The sequence below is a fragment of the Silene latifolia genome, chromosome 1, assembly GCF_048544455.1.
Source record: "Silene latifolia isolate original U9 population chromosome 1, ASM4854445v1, whole genome shotgun sequence".
Classification (NCBI taxonomy): domain Eukaryota; kingdom Viridiplantae; phylum Streptophyta; class Magnoliopsida; order Caryophyllales; family Caryophyllaceae; genus Silene; species Silene latifolia.
Genome location: NC_133526.1, coordinates 11,012,523 through 11,022,567, shown reverse-complemented (window position 1 = coordinate 11,022,567; position 10,045 = coordinate 11,012,523). Strand labels below are relative to the sequence as shown.

Here is a 10,045-nt window from a genome sequence, read left to right as displayed (position 1 = left end):
ATATAATTTTATTATATTTTGAAGAAAAGTATTTATTTTGATAGTTTTGAAATGTTTAAAAATAGTTTAAACCGTGTAAAATCTTTTATTTCGAATTAAGGGCGTATCGGGGGGAAAATGACAATTCTTTTGAACGTTGGGTAAACGAATTTGGAAATGGGTAGTATGAATATTCAATTTTATTGTAATCTCGTGTTTAAGAACTTTGGTCTTGACGGAATTTGCATTTGACTTACGGTTTTAATTATTATTGAAATGAGTCAAAACCGACTCGAAAAATCCCGACGCAAACCCGCTCTTTCCTCCTTTCTTTTCCTTTCCCGCGGACCTCCCTTTCCCCTTTCTTTCTTTCTGATTTTTCCTGTCCATCATCACCTCCTTCACCGTTCTTCCTTTTTCCAAAACCATAAACACCATTTTTCCTCATTTCAAGCTAAAAATCGACATAATTTCTTCGTTTCTTATCGGTTTTTCGCATAATTTATATTTCCGGAATCCCCTCGACGAGATATACAACCTAGTATGTTTTAATTTCAGTTTTCTTGAAGTTGTTTTAAGACGATTTTTGGGTATAATTTCGGTTTTGGTGACTTTTGTTGTGTTTTTGTTGTTTTTAATAGGTGAAGATTATGAGGATGATGTGGGGGACTCCTATGTAGTAGAGGATGATGGGTAGCTACTGTTTTTAGGGTTTTCTCAAGGGTTATGTTGCCTTTTTCTAGCTTAAGGTAACATATTTCGAGTTACTCGACGAAAGATCGTCACATGCTTTGTTGTTTTTGTAGGTTTGGTGATTTTTGTTGGAGTAGTAGTTTTCACATGTTGAAATTCGTTGCATGCATGCTTAATTTATGCCTTTTGATAGTTTAAATTAGCAAAGTTGAATTGGGAACGATTAATTAGTGTTCAGACGGTCTTTTACTAAACAAAAATGGAAAAATGGTGGTGTAAGGGTGACGGCCAGCAGCCGGCAGGCCCGTGGCAGGCCCACGGCTAGCCCACGGCTGGCCCGGGTTGGTCTGTGCTTGTTTCGCGGTTTTTCGTACAATATTGGTCATTTCGGGTTAATTAATGTTAGAGTTGTATAAGTAACAAATGGGTAGTATTTTGAATTGAAGCATACTAGTAACAAAAATTATGTTAATGGTAAAATTATGCTTATATTAATAGTTATCACATGTTAGGATAGTTTACAAAATGAAATTGTAATTAATAGGCTCAAAATGAATTTTATAGTGATAATTGTAATGTTTTGTTGATTGTGCCAAAACCGAGCCTTAGTCCCTTTGATCGATGCGATGTCGATTAATTGAGTGATTGGTCACCGCAATTTGACCCGCACTGCCGCGGGGTGGGGTTGGGTAAAAATTCGGTTGAATGATTTAGATAATCGACCTTTTTCTTGTTTTAGGCCATTTATCAAGCTTTAGTTCACATGTATAGCTTATTGATTTTAATAGTGTCTTGTATTGTAGAAATGGCCCTAGTTTCCCCTAAAGCCTTTAATATTATTAAAATTGTTAGAATTAGAAATTAGTATTGAATACTTATTGAGGATTCTGTTGGATTGTATGCTGTAAATAGACATTTATATAGCCTTTCACATGATAGAATGTTAGCATTTAGGTTGGTAAGTAGGACTTTTTGCCCTCTTATGGTTAAGTGGGTGTCTTACTTGACTTGTGTGGTGAGTCTTGTGTGGTGTGGGCTAAAGTATTCAAGCTGGGACTAGCTGGGACTAGGTCCTAGGTGAGTATTTCGGCCTTCATCATAGATAGGTCTTTATAGTCTCTGACGAGTATATGTTCACTGCTTGATAGCCTTTGTGTTCCTGACTAGTGGATTTATATCCAAGTTGGGGCATGACCTCAGGTACTTATTTTGATAGTATGGGGTCAGCTTAAGTACTAGCCAACCCTTTGGTGGACTCCTTAGGGTACTCACTTCACTTTGTTTTAAAAAAAGTTGTGGGTCTTGGGTGCGGTGGTGTGTATCCGCATGTCTAGGTCTCATCTTGAGATTTTAGGCTAGGGTTGTGTTGTCTCTTGGCCATGTTTTATTAATATTAACCGCTGAGCCAAGATACCGGTTCGATTACCTTCCCTACCTCGTGGTATAGACTCGAGTTACAAAGTGACTATTGACCGTACTAAGAACTTATGCCTGTCTTTGATATATTGCCCTTTCTTGTTTGATGATTCTATGAATCATAGAAGGTGAGATGCAAGCCGGCTATGGTTGATAGAGTTTGGATTACAATTTGTTATATGATTCACATGATAGTTTAGTTTGGTCAGTTTAGGGGTCATAGGTTAGATTACATGATAATTACATTGTTTATCATATTGTTTACATGTTACTTTACATGTTACATTAATTTTGACGATTCGTGGCTGGGAGGACTCGAAGTTACTCCCCACTGAATTGTGGCTTTCGTGTTTGTATAAAATGCGATTGACAGGTCGTTGATGCTTTGTTGGGGTCACAGACGAGCTAGTGAGCAAAGAACCTTGGACCTAGTTTTGGCTATTCTATTAGTAAACCTTTTACCTTTTGGTTTTGTATATAATTTGAAGGGACATATGTCTCCCTTTTCTATTTTGGGTTTGTATCACTATATTTCCGCGTCTTTAGTTATGTAAAGGGGGCTATAAAACGTCGTCGACGTTTTATAACAAATCGTCGACGTTTTTCATAAAAAAGACGCCTCTTACCCTTGCTCATCCTCTCTCTACCCAATTCTCTCCCAAGCAAAAAAAACACTAAAAAAAAATGTTGAAGAACTAACTAACTCGGTTGGTTGAAGAACTACACGAAAAATCGACATCAACAAAACAACGATTCAATGTCAAACAACGAGCAATCCACATCAAATGCTAACAACGAATCTGAGATACGTAATTACACAATCTATTTTCATTTCAATCGATTTAGTATGATTATTGAATTAGATGTTAAGTTGATATATTGAATTACATGTTAAGTCTTCATAGAATTAGGATGAATGTAACAAACACGCCCAAACCCGTCGAAAATAGTTGTAGTCGTCAATTAGGACGTAGAAAATCAAAGTCCCTCATGGTGAGGGACGTGTAGATTCAAAGTCCCCCATGGATGGGGACGTGAAAACTCAACGTCCATCATGGACAGAGACGTGAATATTCAAAGTCCGTCATGGACAGGGACTTTGAATTTCAATGTCCACCATGGATAGGGACTTTGAATTTCAATGTCCACCATGGACAGGGACTTTGATGGGGATGGACTTTGAGTTTCAAAGTCCCTGTCCATGGTGGACATTGAAATTCAAAGTCCCTGTCCATGACGGACTTTGAATGTCCACGTCCTAGTCCATGAGGGACATTGAATCTCCACGTCCCTCTCCATTGAGGACTTTGAATATACACGTCCCTCTCCATGAGGGACTTTGAATTTCAACGTCCTAATTGACGACTACAAATATTTTCGACGGTTTGGGCGTGTTTGTTACATTCATCCTAATTCTATGAAGACTTAACTTGTAATTGTTTGTTACAATTCATCCATATACACGACTACAACTTAACATGTAATTCAATATAACAACTTAAAATCTAATTCAATTATCATACTAAATCGATTGAAATGAAAATAGATTGTGTAATTACGTACCTCAAATTCGTTGTTAGCATTTGATGTGGATTGCTCGTTGTTTGACATTGAATCGTTGTTTTGTTGATGTCGATTTTTCGTGTTGTTGTTTTGTTGATGTCGAGTTAGAACATCGTTTCTTTCTTTTTTTTTTTTTTTTTTTTTTTTGCTTGGGAGAGAATTGGGTAGAGAGAGAGGAAGAGGAAGGGTAGGAGGCGTCTTTTTTATGAAATGCGTCGACGATTCGTTACAAAACGTCGGCGACCTTTTGCAACCGGGTATGTAAATTAGTTTATCAGCTTTTGCAGGGTTTTTGACACTCTTCTTGAGTTGGATTGGTTGTGAATGGTTTAGGAAGAAAATTTTTTGAAATTGCAGATTTTATCTAGTTGAACCATTTACAAACATATCCTACCAGTTTTTCTGTAGAATTTACGTAAATAGTTAAGGCTAGATTTAAGGGTGTCACAGTCCACCCCTAGTCAGGGTTATAACAATATCTCAGGGCCAATCGAGGAGTAATGAACTGGAAATGCGTGGCCACGCTCGGAAGGTATCCAGAGTGGATAAATCCGGTCAATCAGTTATTCTCCAGATCGAGGAAACCACTCACGATATGATCACTTGCAAGTACGACCTGAAAGACACCTTCCATTGAGTGGGAGATAGTAATATGACAAGAGAATTGGTGACGCACACTTGTCGAGGACAAGTGGGAGATTGTTAGAATATGTGTCCTCCGACAATAATGCGATCACGACTGTTGATCATGATGATCACATGTTTAAGTCTCATTATATAGAATACAATTGGGAAGTAATATTGTTACTGTCAACTGGTCAACATATATCGGTAATGATTGGCTGACTAGAGTTTGACATTACTGTCGTGTGACGATGGTGATCAGTTGACCCCCTAGGTCATACCTATAGGGCAATACTCTTAATTGATTATTTAATTAATCGTATAACGTTACGAGTTAATTAAATTACTTGAAAATTGACGGACGATTTTGGAAGTAAAATTTACGTATCATATTGAAATGCGATTAAATGAGATACGGTCTGAGTGATTGAATTGTATCATTACTCGGATGAAATTATTGTTTAAAGAAACAATCGGAATGAATGAATTATTATAAATGCAATCTGTTGTGATTTATAAAATTGGTAAAATATTTTGGCACAAGTAATTATGAAATTACTAAGTCGATTTTTGTATGTGACGTATTTTTATTAATACGTTGATTTTTAATATGTTAAAAATACATAACAAATTTATGTGACATGTGACATGTGACATATTGACAATTGACAAAAATAATATGGAATCCATATTATGTAAGTGCCGAAAATTGGAGGAGCATTAGTCTAACATTGTGTTGTTTAATCATAATTAGTAAACACAATGATTACTAATAAGAGTAGGCATGCAACCCTAGTTTGCATTGTTAAGGCAAACAAGGGCATGCATTGGGTGAGCTCTCTTCCCTCCTCTTCCCTCTTACCCGGTTTTACCAAGGGAAAGGCAAGGGTTTTGCCTTAGATTTTTGCTTAACACATTACTCCTTGGGTGTGCTAATTCATTCTATCATTCACTCATCCAAAATACATTTTTCTAGAGAGAATAAAAATCCTCCTCTTCTTCTCTCTAAAAACCGAAACATTTAAGTGTTTTATAAATATTTTGGTTCAATTTTCTACTAGATTAATATTATACTAGTTCTTGTAATATTAATTAGATTAAGAGAAAGCTTTGGGTATTAATCCTAAGGAGAGATCCTATACTTGGATCTTGTTCTTCCATCTTAGGAAAGCTCAAGAACAAAAGAAAAGGAGATTTCTTTTGTGCCCAATATATCCGAAATCACCAATGTAAGGACATGATTTCTCTTCTATTTTATCATTGTTTGCATGCATAAAATCCTTATTTAATTTTATGACAAATTAATTTAAACATATATGAGTATGTTAGTATGTATATAAATCTACATTTCCTTCATCGACCTTTTTCATCTGGCGCCTCACCTGTGCTTTCTAGTTTGCTCACTCCATCAGGTGACTGGAATCCAGTAGCTGTTTATCGTTGGTTTCAGTCTCCTTGTGCCAATATTATTCTTGCCATGGAACCTCCACATATAGATATTGACGATTTCCTTTATTGGAAATACACGGAAGATGGAGTCTACACGGTCCGCTCTGGGTATGATTTCTTGTTGTCACGAATATCCTTCTCCTGCTCTCCATCTTTTTACTCTGCTTTTCCGTGGAAAGTTCTTTGGGGTCTTCGTTGCTCTCCTAAGTTTCCGCTTCTTGTTTGGCGTATAGTTCACAATATCCTTCCCTCTTTAGAAATTCTATCTACTAGAGGCATCCAGGTAAGTACTTCCTGTGTTTTTTGTCACTCACATGCTGAGTCTTTAAATCATTTGTTTCGAACTTGTACTGTTGCCAGACATGTTTGGCTTTCTTCGGCTCTGGGTATTAATTCTGTAGCTAATCCTTCTGTTTGCTTGCAACGATGGCTTGCTGATTTTATTGGATATTTTCACAGGGCAACGGATGCAGTAGATCAGTGCCTTCTTCGGTTTCTTTGTATAATAAAGGCCATTTGGATGAGTCGCAATTCAGTTATATTTGATAACTGCAGGGTTAATCCGTTTCAGATTTTACATATGGCTGACTATCTTTTTGGCTCTCACTCTCAGTTGCCTGTTCTTTGGCCTTCTTTTGTGAACAACACTAACAAGATTTCTATCTTTCCTTTGGATAATACTACGTCTTTGTCTTTGTCTACCGTCACTTATTTTACTCTGGCCTGTAGGTCATCTCCTCGGGATCGGTTTATGGTATCTTCTTCGGATTCGATCTCAAGCATCCCCGTTATTCAACATGTCCGGGCTTCCTCTCTTTTTGCTGCATCGACGAAAGGTCTACTTCTCAATATGTATCGAGCTCATTCTGCATCACTACCATCCGTTTCATTCCAAGTTACTTCAAAAAAATTATCTTCTGTTCTGGCCTCCACAGCGCCAGTACCAATCGAATTGCGTCACTCGTTGGGCACAATTCGTAGTTTCCTTCGTAGATATGTCCACTGGTCAATAAGCTTTGCTACTGGCTGATGTTGTACTTGATCTTAACTCTTTGTTTGGTTGTTTACATATGTATAAAGTTCATTATTGTCAAAAAAAAAAAGAGAACTTTTATCATTTGATTTGTTTTTACTGTTATATAGATTCTCGTGCTTTTAGTGTATTGTATACCTTTATATTATTAAACTCTTTACCTTATTAGTCTAACCAGAACCGATTGAGCTGATATGAGACATAATATTAACTTAGACCGATTTTGACCCGATAACAAATTAGCTTACTAATTACCCAAATAAGACCAAATAGATATAGATATTGATCTTAATCTTGTAAGCTTGGAACTAACGCAAGACATTCTAAATTGTTTTAGCATCCCCCTATAACTAAAAGAATAAGAAATCTTATGTTTTTTCCTGTTTAATTGTCTTCACCTTCTTAAAGGGCCTAATTTTTCAACGTATCAAATCAGCCCATATACTTATTCTAATAATGGCCCAAATTTCAAATTTGCCCAACTGATATTTTTCCATCCAAATGAACTCTTCATACGTTACATACAAATCTTTCAAATCTTTAATAAAATCAAATTTAAAATCAAAATATTGGCTCAATCTTTGCCACAAATAAAATATTTGGCAAGAAAGACGATTCCACAACTTTATCCCATATTTAATAAAATATTTTGCATTCAATTAACTTCCTATTTAATTATCCCGTGATATTATAACGTATGTAGCATGTATAGGCGTAGGCGTGATTAAGGGTGTAACTGAGCCGATTAGAGCTCGAGCTGGGGTGGGCTTAGAATCAGCTCGGAAACTTGAGCTTGAGCTCCAAATGGACTCGTAATACTCCGAGATTAATAAATTAAACCTCGGAATCAGCTCGAGCTCGGTTAAATTATTACTTTCTTTACTTTTTAAAATTATAAGTTAAATTAAAAATAAATATATTTGAAAAATATGAAAAAAAAATATAAAATACTTATCATATACTCCCTCCTAGTCGCTCATTTCTTCCCCTTACACTTTGCACAAGAAATAAGGAAATAATTTTAGGCCACACAAAACACTCTACCCCACATGCAATTGAATTTGGACCACACAAACATTTCCAAAAAAAGGAAAGAGGGAAAAAAATCTAACTACCATAAAAAAGGAAAGAGGGAAAAAATGAGTGACTAGAAGGGAGTAAAATAAAAATATAATCATAAATGCTAAAATAACATTTTATTAAGATCAAAAAAATTGTAAAATGCCAAAATAACTTTTTTTTTTTACAATAGAAAAAAATGCAATTACATAATATTAGAGCATACTAAGCCCTTTATAAATTCGTAATTTAACATCACAACGGTTCTAATAACTAACACTAGCGAAAGATAATGTTGGATAGTATAATGAAGTGGGTGGAGTACGAAATAGAAGTCGCAAGCATCATTGTCAACATCTTGCACACAGCTAGCGGCTTCAGAAAGTCGTCGACACATGTGAGTTGCGGAGAGGCAAGGACCAGGTGTACTTACGCCACAAGAGCGTAGAAAGGAAAGGTGGATTGTAGACCATTGCAACGGCCATCATCCGAAGGAGAATGAACTCCTACACCATGGCGATGGAACTCTACAATCACACATTCGGCAACGGACCAAAACATCCGTGAGCACAAAGACCAAGTCATAGGATGCCCGTCAACCAATCTTTTATCCATTTGTGCTACGAAGCACCGTCTTCTGACGAATCCAACCCAGACCAGACACAAATCTTCCACTAAAGTCTCATAATTGAGATTTGTTAGGACTAAAATCAAATTAACTAAAACATACAACTCATGGATAATAGGACAGGACACCTCAAATATCCATGAAGGAACCACTAAGACAAACCTATAGGAGGTTATTATTTGAAAAATTAAAAAACAAACGAAACCAAGATTAAACATTAGATGGAGGTGAAGACCACCGCATCCGGGCCAACAAACAGCATTGCCAGATCCGACTTCACCCTACCACGCATACCTCAAACAGAGAAAGCTCCATCAACTATGAACACATTCCAACTAAACCATCACCTCCAAACCATCCAAACCCAACACAAACCAACATAAAACCACTCAAACCAAAGAAAAAGCCAACTACACCCAGACTGACAGAACCGAAATGAAAGAAAAAGGACCTGACAACCACCATGAAGACCAGAAAAAGACCCAACGCCATGAAGACCAGAAAAAGACCCAACACCATAATCAACTGCACGAACCAGAGCAGGATCTCCCAGAGCTGCATGTTCCAAAGGCTTGAGCTGCAACTGATTTTAAAACACCAGAGACACACATGCATGTAACACCTGATTCACCAAACGACACCTCCCAGGACCACCGCCTTACATACAAACTAACCAAACAAAAGTACGACACTAACAGACTAGTGAAAAAAGAAATGGGACCGATAGGTGGGGGGAATGGGGGGATCACCATATCTTACCCAAATTACGACCACATAGAACAACATCGACGCACCCGGATGAGCTATACTCATCGACACAGACACACAAAAAACAAGTCAAACCAGGGATGGGGGGATCATCCCTGGGTTGGAAACAAAACCAAAAGGTGACAGGATAAGGTACCGGATGGACGGGAACGAAAAGAAGGGATCTGGCCCCAGAAGCGACATTAAAGCCAACACCAAAAAACACACAGCTTCACCCAAGAAGCATGCAAAGAGACCAACAAAGGATCCATCCCATGAGCCACAAAGAAAATGGGTCAAACAAAATCAAATCGGAAAAGATGAAAATCTGGGGTAAAGATTAAAGTTTGAGAGACAGAGGCAGAACGTCACCGGAGATAGGCCAGAACGGCCCCATCTCCGGCGACAGAGCAGACGGAAAGAGATGATTTTTGAGGATTTCAAAGAACAAGATGCGTTGGATCGCCGGAGACAGGCTATGGGAAGAACCCATCTCCGGTGATTGGGTAGGGAAGAAGAATGGGGCAATGTGTGAAAGGTGGAGACGGCGGAGCAAAGAAAACTGAAAATACGTGCTTTATCTTAGATCCATGCCAAATAACTTGGTACTTCGTATTGATCAATCAAATTGGATCTACGTCAAGTCAACTGTGGTGTGTTGTCATCGAGTTAATTGGACATGATTGGGTCATTTCGAATTTCAAATTTGTTGTTTCATGTTAGGTCATTTCGGGTATGTAAAGAAACTCAAAAACATTACAATAAAACACACAAAATTTATACTTAATCTCAAATAATTAACTATAAAGCATAGAAATCATTGGTAATTTGGTATAGTCTACATGCTGCTCCAC

General features: G+C 37.3%; 1 long non-coding RNA gene across 1 annotated transcript in view; it reads left to right on the top strand.

Moving 5' to 3' along the window:
• Positions 1-394: 394 nt before the first annotated feature.
• LOC141598464 (uncharacterized) overlaps positions 395-10,045 on the top strand; it is a 162,048-nt gene continuing 152,397 nt past the window's right edge. Inside the window, exons 1-2 of the long non-coding RNA XR_012523534.1 lie at positions 395-520; positions 621-728. This is a non-coding gene — a long non-coding RNA (uncharacterized LOC141598464). The remainder of the gene's footprint in view (positions 521-620; positions 729-10,045) is intronic.